Consider the following 15141-nt stretch of genomic DNA (forward strand, 5'->3'; position numbering starts at 1 on the left):
CATTCTCCCAAATCTCCCCACCCTCTCCCTCTCCCACAGAGTCCATAAGACTGTTCTATACATCAGTGTCTCTTTTGCTGTCTCATACACAGGGTTATTGTTACCATCTTTCTAAATCCCATATATATGCATTAGTATACTGTATTGGTGTTTTTCTTTCTGGCTTGCTTCACTTTGTATAATAGGTTCCAGTTTCATCCACCTCATTAGAACTGATTCAAATGAATTCTTTTTAATGGCTGAGTAATACTCCATTGTGTATATGTACCACAGCTTTCTTATCCATTCATCTGCTGATGGACATCTAGGTTGCTTCCATGTCCTGGCTATTATAAACAGTGCTGTGATGAACATTGGGGTACACGTGTCTCTTTCCCTTCTGGTTTCCTCAGTGTGTATGCCCAGCAGTGGGATTGCTGGATCATAAGGCAGTTCTATTTCCAGTTTTTTAAGGAATCTCCACACTGTTCTCCATAGTGGCTGTACTAGTTTGCATTCCCACCAACAGTGTAAGAGGGTTCCCTTTTCTCCACACCCTCTTCAGCATTTATTGCTTGTAGACTTTTGGATCACAGCCATTCTGACTGGCGTGAAATGGTACCTCATAATAGTTTTGATTTGCATTTCTTTGATTATGAGTGATGTTGAGCATCTTTTCATGTGTTTGTTAGCCATCTGTATGTCTTCTTTGGAGAAATGTCTATTTAGTTCTTTGGCCCATTTTTTGATTGGGTCATTTATTTTTCTGGAGTTGAGCTGTAGGAGTTGCTTGTATATTTTTGAGATTAGTTGTTTGTCAGTTGCTTCATTTGCTATTATTTTCTCCCATTCTGAAGGCTGCCTTTTCACCTTGCTAATAGTTTCCTTTGTTGTGCAGAAGCTTTTAAGTTTAATTAGGTCCCATTTGTTTATTTTTGCTTTTATTTCCAATATTCTGGGAGGTGGGTCATAGAGGATCCTGCTGTGATGTATGTCAGAGAGTGTTTTGCCTATGTTCTCCTTTAGGAGTTTTATAGTTTCTGGTCTTACGTTTAGATCTTTAATCCATTTTGAGTTTATTTTTGTGTATGGTGTTAGAAAGTGTTCTAGTTTCATTCTTTTACAAGTGGTTAACCAGATTTCCCAGCACCACGTGTTAAAGAGATTGTCTTTAATTGATTGTATATTCTTGCCTCCTTTGTCAAAGATAAGGTGTCCATATGTGCGTGGATTTATCTCTGGGCTTTCTATTTTGTTCCATTGATCTATATTTCTGTCTTTGTGCTAGTACCATAGTATCTTGATAACTGTGGCTTTGTAGTAGAGCCTGAAGTCAGGTAGGTTGATTCCTCCAGTTCCATTCTTGTTCTCAAGATCGCTTTGACTATTCGAGGTTTTTTGTATTTCCATATTTTGTGATTCTAAGAGTAGCATCATTGAAAAATATTGATATAAATAAACTTTTTATTTTACTTCTTAATATGCATTCTACCAATGATCTGTACTTTTGATCTAATCATAAGTAAGGAAGGCCTGAAGCAAAATGAACTTTGGATTGCCCTATCTTTCCATTTTCTCATGACATTATTTTTTTTCCAACTTTATTGAGGTATGATTGATTGATGCATAAAGTTGTATATGTTTAGGTTGTACAATGCTAGGTTTTTAAAGGTATATGATGTCATGTAATGTATGATTACCATAATCAAGTTAATTAACATATGCTATCACTTCACACGGGTTTTCCTGGTGGCTCAGATAGTAAAGAATCACCTGCAATGTGGGAGACCTGGGTCTGATCCCTGGGTTGGGAAGATCCCTTGGAGGAGGGCATGGCAACCCACACCAGTATTCTTGCCTGGGGAATACCATGGACAGAGAAGCCTGGAGGGCTACAGTTCCTGGGGTTACAAAGATTTGGACATGACTGAGCAACTAAACACATCACTTCACATAGTTAGTCTTTTTTTGTGAGGTGAGAAAACTTCAGATCTACTTTATTAAAGTAAAGTAAAGTCACTCCATCGTGTCTGACTCTTTGAGACCCTATGGACTGTAGCCTACCAGGCCCCTCCATCCATGGGATTTTCCAGACAAGAGTACTGGAGTGGGTTGCCATTTCATACTCTATTAGGATACTTCAAATACCCAGTACATACTGGGGATTGACCAAGATGCTAGAGTAAGAAGACACTGACACTTCTTGTCACAGATACACCCAAATCACAACAGTTTACAGAGCAACTATTGATGAGAATGACCTGAAGACTAGCAAAAAGGATTTTCCACAACTAAAAATACAAAGAAGGAACCACATTTAGATGACTGAGAGGAGCTAAATCATGGTTTATACCCCTGGCTGGGTGTGACCCATAAAAAGGAGGATATTTAAAATTGCAGAAGTTCACCCCAGTGATTGAGGAATCCAAACCCCACACTAGGCTCTCTAACATGGTTTTCCTTCACCAGGAACATGAGCCCCAATAATATCAGACTCAAATCCAGTAGGTACGGGAGAGCTCAGAGAGCTGTAGGAAAGAGATGCTCTGCTCTTAAAGGGTACACACAAAATCTCATGCTGAGACCCAGTGCAGAGGCAGTAACTTGAAAGGATCCTGGGTCAGATCCACTTGCTGATCTCAGAGAGCCTTCCAGAGAGACAGGATGCCAACTCTTGGGACTCACTCTGGGGATATAGAGGCCAGCAGCTGCAATTTTGGGAAAGCTTTTCTGCTTTGAGGACACTGTGGCTGAAAACTAACATTGTAGAATCCTCCCTTTAAACATCTAGTGGGTGGCCTTGGCCCCACCCAAAACTGGTTGGTACCAGCCTGGGACCCTTTAGACTGTGCATGGTTCAGACTGGTGTCATGGGTTCCCAACCCTACCCACCAGCAAACCACCAGCTCCCCCAGGTCACCCAGTAAGTCACCTGGGGGAGTGACCTGGACCTGGAACCATACTTAGAGTGGTTCAAGTCTACCTCAGGAAAAAGAAAAATCTCAACCTAACCTTACACCTAAAGGAAGTAGAAAGATCCATCCCCACAATATCAGTAGAAGGAAAGAAATAATAAAGATGACAGCAGAAATAAACAAACTGAACAATAGCCAAAATATCAATGAAATTAAGAGTTTGGTCTTTGAAGAGATGAACAAAATTGAGAAACCCTTAGCCAGACACATCCAGAAGAAAAGAACCCAAATCAGAAATGAAAAAGAAGTTACAACTACACCACACAAATACAAAGGATCATAAGAAACTACTATGAACAACCTAAGATGCGACAGCCTTGAAGATGGTTAAATGGGTGAATTCCCAGAAATATACAATCCCTCAAGACTGGACCAGGAAGAAATAGAAAATATGAACAGATAGATTACCAGTAATGAAATTGAATTAGTAATAAAAAAAAGTTCTCAACAAACAAAAGTCCTGGACCAGGTAGTTTCACAGGGGAATTTTTAATTTTTGTTAATTTTATCTCTCTGTTTATTTTTGGTTGTGGGTCTTTGTTGCTACACGGGCTTTTCTCTAGCTGGAGAGAGTGGGGGTTACTCTGTAGTTGGGGTGTGCAGACTTCTCATTGTGGCGGCTTCTCTTGTTGCGGAGCGTGGGCCCTAGGGTGCACAGGCTTCAGCAGTTGCAGCTCCTGGGCTCTAGAGCACAGGCTCAGTAGTTGTGGCACACAGGCTTAGTTGCTCTGTGGGATGTGGATTCTTCCCGAATGAGGAATGGAACTCCTTTCTCCTGCAGGCAGATTCTTTCCCACTGAGCCACTAGCAAAGCTTTCACAAAGCAGTTTTATCAAACATTAAAAAATATCTATCTTTCTCAAAACTATTCTAGAAAATCGAAAGGGAGAGATGCTTCTGAACTTATTCTATGAGTTACTAGCAACACCTTGTTACCAAAACCATGCAAAGACTTCACACAGACACACAAAAATTAAGCAGTAACATCCCTGATGAACATAGATGCAAAAACCATCAACAAAATAGCAAATTGAATTCAACAATACATTAAATGGATCATACACCATGATACCATGATCAAATAGGATTTATCTCAAAGATGCAAGGATGGTTAAGTACCTGCAAGTTAGTCAGTGAACAAATTGAATACTTAAAAAATCATTAGTTCAATACAGTTGGAGAAGGCAATGGTACCCCACTCCAGTACTCTTGCCTGGAAAATCCCATGGACGGAGGAGCCTGGTAGGCTGCAGTGCATGGGGTTGCTAGGAGTCGGACATGACTGAACGACTTCACTTTGACTTTTTACTTTCATGCATTGGAGAAGGAAATGGCAACCCACTCCAGTGTTCTTGCCTGGAGAATCCCAGGGACAGAGGAGCCTGGTGGGCTGCCGTCTATGGGGTCGCACAGAGTCAGACACCACTGAAGTGACTTAGCAGCAGTAGCAGCAGCAGCAGTTCAATAGATGCAGAAAAAGCTTTTGATAATATTCAACATCCATTTACTGATTAAAAAAATATCAACAAAAGGAGGTAAAGAGGGGAACCTGCATCAACATAATAAAGGCTACATATGACAAACAGACAAACCAACATAACTCAAAAGTGAAAAGTTGAAAAAAATTTACTAAAATAAGGAACAAGACAAGGATACCTACTCTTGCCACTTTGATTCAGCGTACTATTGAAAATTCTAGCCATAGCTATTAGGCAAGAAGAGGAAATGAAAGGAATCTGAATTGGAAATGAAGAAGTAAAGCTCTTCACTTTTGCAGATGACACAATCATATATATATAGAAAATTCTAAAGGAGCCACCTCCCCCCCCCCCAGAAGAAACCTATTTAGAGGTAATAAATTCAATAAATTGCAGAAAACAAAATTAATATACAGAAATCTGTTGCATTACTATAACTACAAAGTGGCAGAACTAGAAGTCAAGAAAACAATAGCATTTGCAGTTGCATCAAAAAGAATAAACTACTTAGGAATAAACCTAAGGAGGTGAAAGATTTGTACTCTGAAATCTGTAAAACTCTGATGAAAGAAATTGAAAATAACACGAACTAATGGAAAGATGTACTGTGCCCATGGATTGAAAAATGAGTATTGCTTATATGTTCAACAGGCATCCCAAAATGTATGTGGCCAATACCTTTCCTCATTCTTAGCAATCTTGGAAATTGCACATGCATTCCCTCAGAACAAAGATGTCGATATCCTTCAGACTTAACTTCTTTCATTGACACCACTCATCAATACTTTGAATACTACCTCAAAATATTGGCTTAGGTTAAGCACATTTTGCTTCTGATTTTTACTGGTAATACCTTAGTTTAAGCCACCATCATCTTACACCTGAACTACTAAAACTGCTTCATAAATGGGCCCCGCAAGACTTCACTTACAAGGTTATTTTCCAGTAAACAGCCAAAGCAACTGTTAATAGGTAATCAGATGAGGTTACTTCTTTCTATGAACCCTCCAATCAATGCTGCTGCTGCTGCTGCTAAGTCGCTTCAGTCGTGTCTGACTCTGTGCAACCCCATAGATGGCAACCAACCAGGGTCCCCAGTCCCTGGGATTCTCCAGGCAAGAACACTGGAGTGGGTTGCCATTTCCTTCTCCAGTGCATGAAAGTGAAAAGTGAAAGTGAAGTCACTCAGTGGTGTCTGACTCTTCGGGAGCCCATGGACTGCAGCCTACCAGGCTTCTCAGTCCATGGGATTTTCCAGGCAAGAGTACTGGAGTGGGTGCCATTGCCTTCTCTGTCCAATTGATGACCTAGTATAAAATGGAAAATCTTTAGCAGGTTCTACAAGATCTTACCTCTTCTGATTCTCCCTCCAAATCCATCTTCATATCTTTGCTCCAGTTTCACTGACCTCTAATGTTAGAATCACTGTACAGATAATGAAACAAGTTTCACTCCCACAAATGCTTAGTGAGGATCTGGGTAGGACCCTCATGTTAAGCCAATTTGATTAAAAAGCAGCTACTTTATAACCAGAGTTGGTTAAGGTTGTTGCCTTCAAAAGGTATTAACCTTCTTACCTTTTCACCTATCTGTTTCTGCCGGGTGATAGAAGTGAGGCCTCAGAACATATTCATATAAAACTTTTTTCTTTACTATCATTAAAGATGCCAGCAATGTCAGTTTAGTTAGTCTCCAATAGGAAGGTTCCAGGTAGTGCCTTTCTGCAGAAAAACAGTAAGCAGTAACTTGGCTACACATGGAAATAACTGAAAAAGCTGTGTGTGTATATATATTATTTTTTCTAAATATAGCCAGATTCCAAAAATATGGAACTATAAATCAGTCATCTTTGCCATGTGAGAACAATGATACTTTACAAATGCAAACACAAATTTAAAAAAATTAAAAAAAAATTGATGTTTAGAAACATTTCATTAAAACAAACACAAAAAGTTAAGGTAAAATATCAGTCTCTGAAAGGAAAGGGATAGAAATGAGTGATGAAATCAACTGAAATGATTTTGATAACAAGAAGCAAAATGAAGAAAAAAATCATATCCCACTAAAGCAGTAATTCACTGAAAGAGATACATTTTGAAAAGTAATGAATAGAATCTTAAGTTGCTTGAGAATTCAGTTAATGAAAAGAGAATAGTTTACATTTTCCCACATTCTAATTTCCTGCTGATTTAACATGAAATAATGGTAGTAACAAAGATTACATAAAACTAGTAAGGTAACACTATAGTGAGTCTACATCTAAAACTAATTATTGTTATTAATTCAAAGAATTTTTTACAATTATAAGAAAAATTAAAGTGCCCTGAGGTTTATAGTTTATATATGAACATAAATTCTGTAAAGATGACAAAAGTTTGACAATAACCCTAAAAATTCACATGATATTGATTGTACTTGCTTTAAAAAAAGAAGGAAAATTTTTCTAACCCAGCATAAAGGAAGACAATTTTTAACCAACTATCTAAAGAAAAGAATGAATTATCCTTTCATTTTCTTGTTAGAAAATTATTAACATAGAGATTTTCAACAGGATGGAAAACAATATGTGGAAAATTTAACACACAAGTATGTCAGTTAATTCATAAAATATATTGAGGTTTCTGTACTTTACTTTGTAGTGTTTGTGTTAGTCACTATTTTAAAATGTCTAATTTATTATGATTTATACTGTAATTTGAAAAACCTCATTTTTGTAACTAATTTTATTTTGACCTTCTTCACTTAAAAAAAAAAAAAAACACACAGAAGTGTCAGGCTCTAGTGACCTCTATTCATCACAGGTGGTCTGGTTGCTGTACTTGAACAGTATTTTTCAGCTCCCTCTACCGCATGTCAGTGGAGTCTCCCATGATGACCAAGTCAAAATGGCAGCTCTTTCGTCTCTCACCTTCAAGCACCCTCTATACTTTTTCCTTGTTTATGCTTTATCAACAACAATGCTTTGCCCTGACACTTAATCTCTATAGAATGTAAAGTTAATGTTGTTGTTTGTTTAGTTGCTAAGTCCAGTCCGTCTCTTTATGACCCCTTGGACTGCAGCCTGCCAGGCTCCTCAATCCATGGGATATCCCAGGCAAGAATTCTGGAGTGGGTTGCCATTTCCTTCTCCAGGGGATCTTCCTGACTCGGACTGAACCCACATCTCCTGCATTGGCACGTGAATTCCTTACTGCAGGAATTCCCAAAGTTAATGACAGAGGTTCATTGTCTGTTTTAATGACAGTTGAAACTCTAGATCTTAGAACAGTGTCTTGCTATCAGCCAATAAAAAAGTAAATCTGAAATATAAGAAATTATATGTTTTGCCATTTTATTTAAAATTTTTCGCCTAACAGTTTTAAGATATAGTTCATGTATTCTACAATTCGCAGAAGGCAATGGCACCCTACTCCAGTACTCTGCCTGGAAAATCCCATGGATGGAGGAGCCTGGTAGGCAGCAGTCCATGGGGTCACTAAGAGTCGGACACGACTGGGCGACTTCACTTTCACTTTCCTGCATTGGAGAAGGAAATGGCAAACCACTCCAGTGTTCTTGCCTGGAGAATCCCAGGGACGGTGGGGCCTGGTGGGCTGCTGTCTATGGGGTTGCACAGAGTCGGACACGACTGAAGCGACTTAGCAGCAGCAGCAGCAGCATTCTACAATTAAGTGACTTCAGTGCATTCACAGAATTTTGCAACCATCACCCCAAACAATTTTAGAATAATCATCTTCACTGAAAACTTGACACCCATTACATGTGCATTTCCTCTTTCTCTCCTGATTTTGTTGTTGTTTAGTTGCTAAGTCATATCCAAGTCTTTGCAACCCCATTGGCTGTATAGGATCCTTTGTCTATGGGATTTCCCAGGCAAGAATACTGGAATGGGTTGCCATTTCCTTCTCTAGGGCGTCTTTCTGACCCAGGGATCAAACCTGAATCTCCTGCATTGGCAGGCGGATTGTTTACCAGGGAAGCCTCCAGGGAAGTCCACCTTTGATTTTGGGCAACAGCTAATTTACTTTCTTTCTCTATATATTTGCCTGTTCTGGCCATTTCATATAAATGCAGTCATGTAATATGTGGTCTTTTGCGACTAGCTTCTTTAACTTAGCATAGTATTTTCAAGATTCATCCATGTTGCTGCATGTTTGAGTACTTTGAGTACTTTGTATGGGCAAATGATAGTCCATTGTAGGACAGACTACATTTTATCAATCAATTTATTGTTTGGACATTTGGATTGTTCATACTTTTTGCTTATTATGAATAATGCCACTTTGAATGTTTATATACAAGTTTTTACCTGGGGATATTATACCCTTTTAAACTAATTCTGTATGAGTGCATGTATTATCCTTTTTTTCTCATATATTACCACATATAAAATGGAAGTCAGAATAGAATTACATCATAGCAGATAAGCATTTGGCCAAAATTTTAGAATATGACTAAGCAGCTATATATTATTGTACTAGATCTTCATTTAAATATGAATAAAATGTAGAACTTTAAATAGTCTGTAGCCTAAATATTAATAGTACATTATGAGAGACAAATGTATACATACCCATCACACACAGAAATCAATTCATTGTGTATTGCAGTACATTTAGTAAAGTAAGGAGAAATACAATAAGCTCTTTTAATAATATGGACAAAAGGAGTACTGAGATTTAGTCTCTTGATTCACTTTATTGCACTAATATTATTTGAAAAATTTTAACTCAGCACTGTTTTTTTTTTTAAATAAAATTAAAATTGTATCTAAATATAGCTCTTTTGTAATTACCCATTCCTGACTGAGAAAGAGTAGGGATCAGGGACAGTTTTGTCAGAGCCCATACTTACTGAGACCTCAGTCTTTGGTGGAATGATAAGAAAGAGGCAGTGTTTTAAATATGGAATGAGCAAATGGTATTTTTTTTCTCCACAATATTCTAAGAGATTTATCTTGGAGTTATACAATATTTTTAAGAAAAAAAAAATCTTTACTATTTTGATAGTGTGAGGTCTAAAGAAGAATCTGTATGTTTATTGATCTTTTGGTTACTGTTTGCTTTGGCTTATTAAAGTAGGGCTTAGGAATGACTCTGCTCACCCTTTTCTCTCAGGGCATTCTTGTGTAGAATGGAGCAATTTGCAGGTACTCAGAATGTTGCTGGTGTAGAACTCAACATCTAATATTTAGCAGTAATAAAAACTAGTATAATAATCTTACTTTCCTTTTGCCAATCAAGGTAAAATAACACAAATTTGAATACCAGCTCTGTTATTTATCCAGTCCTGTGAACTTGGGCAGTTGACTTGACATTTCCAAGACTTATTTTGCTTGTCTGCAAATTGAGTTTAATGATTATACTTTCCTCAGTGGACTGTTTTAAGGTGGACAGCATATCATTAATTTCAACCACTTGCCGTAGAACCCTGAATATAATAAACTCAAAATATTGAAATATTATCCAGTAAAACAAAACTCTGATATTCCAAAAGGAGGGTCTTGTTTGCCACCCATCCCTGTATATCTAGATGTTTACCTGACAAATAAGGAAGCGCAAAAGTGTTTGCCCTTGGAAGCACTTAAAGCAAGACTACTAGTCAAGAAGGCAATGTTTTCTCAGAATTTTGGATATTATATCTTGTATCTAAGAGGAAACTAGTGCAGTGTGATTCTTGAGTAAAAAACACTAGATTTAAACTGTATTTTGTTTATTGACTACAGTGGGTATAAGCACATATCAGTTGATAGATAGTAGACAGTAATTATTACTTTCTTATTTGGCTCCTACATAAATGGCTCCTTATACAAATCTTAGAAATAAATTCCACCCACCTGATGTACACACACACACACACACACACACACACAGACATAGCAGTTATATCTTGTTTGGGTTGGGGATGTTTAAAAATTGCATATGGAATGAGATATAGGTGACAGTGTTAGGTCAGAGGCTCATCTCCTGATTTATTCTGTATTATGCCTTTTCTCTACAACCCAATAAATAGAGGTAAGCACCATCCTGTATGTCTACAAGGCCAGATGCCAGCTCTGTTGTGATGCTACTACTCTGTAACCCCCACCAAGGGCAATGAGCTTCTCTTCTGTATCACTCACTAGTCCCAATCCACTGGGCTTACAGTCGAGCCAGAGTCAACCTTGCTTTTCACTCCTGTGTCCAGAGAGGGCACTCTCCCTCCCTTAAACTGTATAGCATAGAAGCTCATCCCACCATGTTATGCCACCCACTTACCCTTAGCACAAGTAGCTCTGTGGACACATGAGTGATTCCCCCTCTATCCTGGATTTCAAACCCAATTCAGTTATCTTCCTCAACAATAATCATCTTTTGTTTCCAAGGCAAACCATTCAATATCACGGTGATCCAAGCCTATGCCCCAATCAGTAATGCTGAAGAAGCTGAAGTTGAATAGCTCTATGAAGGCCTACAAGACCTTTTAGAACTAACACCCAAAAAAGATGTCCTTTTCATTATAGGGGACTGGAATGCAAAAGTAGGAAGTCAAGAAACACCTGGAGTAACAGGCAAATTTGGCCTTGGAGTATGGAATGAAGCAGGGCAAAAACTAATAGAGTTTTGCCAAGAGAACACACTGGTCATAGCAAACACCCTCTTCCAACAACACAAGAGAAGACTACACATGGACATCACCATATGGTCAACACCAAAATAGATTGATTATATTCTTTGCAGCCAAAGATAGAGAAGTGCTATACAGTCAGCAAAAACAAGACCAGGAGCTGACTGTGGCTCAGATCATGAACTCCTTATTGCCAAATTTAGACTTAAATTGAAGAGAGTAGGGAAAACCACTAGACCATTCAGGTATGGCCTAAATCAAATCACTTATGATTATATGGTGGAAATGAGAAATAGATTTAAGGGACTAGAACTGATAGAGTGCCTGATGAATTATGGACAGAGGACATTGTACAGGAGACAGAGATCAATATCCCCCTGTAAAGAAATGCAAAAACACAAAATGGCTGTCTGCAGAGGCCTTACAAATAGCTGTGAAAAGAAGAGAAGTGAAAAGCAAAGGAGAAAAGGAAAGATATTCCCATTTGAATGCAGAGTTCCAAAGAATAACAAGGAGAGATAATAAAGCCTTCCTCAGCGATCAATGCAAAGAAATAGAGGAAAACAACAGAATGGGAAAGGCTAGAGATCTATTAAAAAAAAACTGGATATACTAAGGGAACATTTCATGCAAAGATGGGCTTGATAAAGAACAGCAATGGTATGGACCTAACAGAAGCATAAGATATTAAGAAGAGGTGACAAGAATACACAGAAGAACTGTACAGAAAAGATCTTCACAACCCAGATAACCACGATGGTGTGATCAATGACCTAGAGCCAGACATCCTGGAATGTGAAGTCAAGTGGGCCTTAGAAAGCATCACTATGAACAAAGCTAGTGGAGGTGATGGAATTCCAGTTGAGCTATTTCAAATCCTGAAAGATGATGCTGTGAAAGTGCTGCACTCAATATGCCAGCAAATATGCAAAACTCACCAGTGGCCACAGGAGTGAAAAAGATCAGTTTTAACTCCAATCCCAAAGAAATGTAATGCCAAAGAATGGTCCAACTACTGCACAATTGCACTCATCTCACATGCTAGTAACATAATGCTCAAAATTCTCCAAGCCAGGCTTCAGCAATATGTGAACCGTGAACTTCCAGATGTTCAGGCTGGTTTTAGAAATGGCAGAAGAACCAGAGATCAAATTGCCAACATCCACTGGATCATGGAAAAAGTAAGAGACTTCCAGAAAAATATCTATTTCTGCTTTATTGACTATCCCAAAGCCTTTGACTGTGTGGATCACAATAAACTGAAAAATTCTGAAAGAGATGGAAACGCCAGACCACCTGACCTGCCTTTTGAGAAACCTATATGCAGGTCAGGAGCAACAGTCCAGTCCAAGAGAACTGGACATGGAACAACAGACTGGTTCCAAATAGGAAAAGGAGTTTGTCAAGGCTGTATATTGTCACCCTACTTATTTAACTTCTATGCAGAGTACATCATGAGAAACGCTGGACTGGAAGAAACACAAGCTGGGATCAAGATTGTCAGGAGAAATATCAATAACCTCAGATATGCAAATGACACCACCCTTATGGCAGGAAATGAAGAGGAACTAAAAAGCCTCGTGATGAAAGTGAAGGAGGAGAGTGAAAAAGTTGGCTTAAAGCTCCACATTCAGAAAATGAAGATCATGGCATCCGGTCCCACCACTTAATGGAAAATAGATGGGGAAACAGTGGAAACAGTGTCAGACTTTATTTTTTGGGGCTCCAAAATCTTTGCAGATGGTGATTCCAGCCATGAAATTGAAAGACGCTTACTCCTTCGAAGAAAAGTTATGACTAACCTAGATAGCATATTGAAAAGCAGAGGTATTACTTTGCCAACAAAAATGCATCTAGTCAAGGCTATGGTTTTTCCTGTGGTCATGTATGGATGTGAGAGTTGGACTGTGAAGAAAGCTGAGCACTGAAGAATTGATGCTTTTGAACTGTGGTGCTGGATAAGACTCTTGAGAGTCCCTTGGACTGCAAGGAGGTATAACCAATCCATCCTAAAGGAGATCAGTCCTGAGTGTTATTGGAAGACTGATGCTGAGGCTGAAACTCCAATACTTTGGCCACCTCATGCGAAGAGTTGATTCATTGGAAAGACTCTGATGCTTGGAGGGATTGGGGGCAGGAGGAGAAGGGAACGACAGAGGATGAGATGGCTGGATAGCATCACTGACTTGATCGACATGAGTATGAGTAAACTCTGGGAGTTGGTGATGGGCAGGGAGGCCTGGTGTGCTGTGATTCATGGGTTCCGAAAGAATCGGACACGACTGAGCGACTGAACTGAACTGAACTGAGTCCTCTTTCTGAATGATTTAATTATTCAGGATAAGGCTTATTTTTTTGTCATTCTGAGAGTAGAAGAATGTGGGCATTCTTTCAGGTACAGCGAATAAAGGTTGAATTAGCTGTGGAGGATTTTAAAATAATAAAACAGAAAATTTGGTGGTCTGCTTATTCTTATGTGGGAGCATTTCTAAAGAGCATTTCTAGACAATGCCAGGGATAATATATTACTATGTCAAAAAAAATCTTTTAATGGTCTGTGTGCTAATCAACTGTAGTTATATGAGATCTAAAATAGAATCTATATTTAGTTTCAGTTAGCACAATTATATTAATTTTCTTTAATAAACAATTTAATCCATAGGAAGCTAATTAGAACTCCTAACTCTCCTCTAAGCTACTCCTGTCTACATAAAGACATGCCTACAGGTACACATTTTAAGAGAAAATTCTTAATGGTTTGCATTTGGTGGGAGTTGTTAGTGTGTGTGTTCTCCTTGGTAGTACAGCTGCTGCTGCTGCTGCTAAGTCACTTCAGTCGTGCCCGACTCTGTGCAACCCCATAGACGGCAGCCCACCAGGCTCCCCCGTCCCTGCGATTCTCCAGGCAAGAACACTGGAGTGGGTTGCCATTTCCCTCTCCAATGCATGAAAGTGAAAAGTCAAAGTGAAGTCGCTCAGTTGTGTCCAACTTTTAGCGACCCCATGAACTGCAGCCCACCAGGCTCCTCCATCCATGGGATTTTCTAGGCAAGAGTACTGGAGTGGGTGGCCATTGCCTTCTCCAGGTAGTACAGCTACCAGTGTTCAAATAGTCAAATAATTCAAATAATTGTGTATGAAAGTTCAGTGAAAGAAAAGTGTAAGTAACTGTATTTTTTTTTTTTTTACCTGTTCTTTATTTCTCTCATTCCATGGTTATTACTTAAAATAATTTTGTTACATAGAGAAAGAGGGTTAGAGGCAGCTCCTCCCCTCTAAATATATTTTCTCTATTATTACTCAGCAGTCTATGCATAGATTGGGCATTTTTTATTTCCAGTGATAACTGTCCTTCATAAGTGTGCTTTCAAGTATGTACTTCCCAGCAATACCTCTTGTCTTAGGACCATTCCTATTAGTTCAGTGACTCCATAATTTTCTACCCACTTCAATTTTGCCAGTCCATTAAGCATATCACTTTTACATGGCTCTTTCCTTGTCTTTTAAAACATTCTTTATACATGTTTGATTTAAAGGCCCAGTGTATAATCATTTTCTTTTTGTTGTTCAGTTGCTCAGTTGTGTCCGACTCTGCAACCCCTTGACATGCCGCAGGCTTCTCTGTCCTTCTCTGTCTTTCACCATCTCCCTGAGTTTACTCAAACTCATGTTCGTTGAGTCAGTGGTGCCATCCAACCACCTCATCCTCTGTTGCCCCCTTCTCCTCTTGCCCTCAATCTTCCCCAGCATCAGGGTCTTCTCCAGTGAGTCAGCTCTTTGCATCAGGTGACCAAAGTCTTGGACCTTCAGCTTCAGCACCAGTCCTTCTGATGAGTATTCAGGGTTGATTTCCCTTCAGATTGATTGGTTTGATCTCCTTGCAGTCCAAGGAGACTGGTGTCCAGCACCACTGTTTGAAGGCATCAGTTCTTCAGTGCTCAGCTTTTTTTATTGTCCGCTCTCACATCTGTACATGACTACTCGAAGAACCATAGCTTTGACTGTACGGACCTTTGTCCACAAAATGATGTCTTTGCTTTTTAGTACATTGTCTAGTTTTGTCATAGCTGTTCTTCCAAGGATCAAGCGTCTTTTAATTTCTT

This window comes from Bos indicus x Bos taurus, chromosome 16 (genome assembly GCF_003369695.1).
Source record: "Bos indicus x Bos taurus breed Angus x Brahman F1 hybrid chromosome 16, Bos_hybrid_MaternalHap_v2.0, whole genome shotgun sequence".
Classification (NCBI taxonomy): domain Eukaryota; kingdom Metazoa; phylum Chordata; class Mammalia; order Artiodactyla; family Bovidae; genus Bos; species Bos indicus x Bos taurus.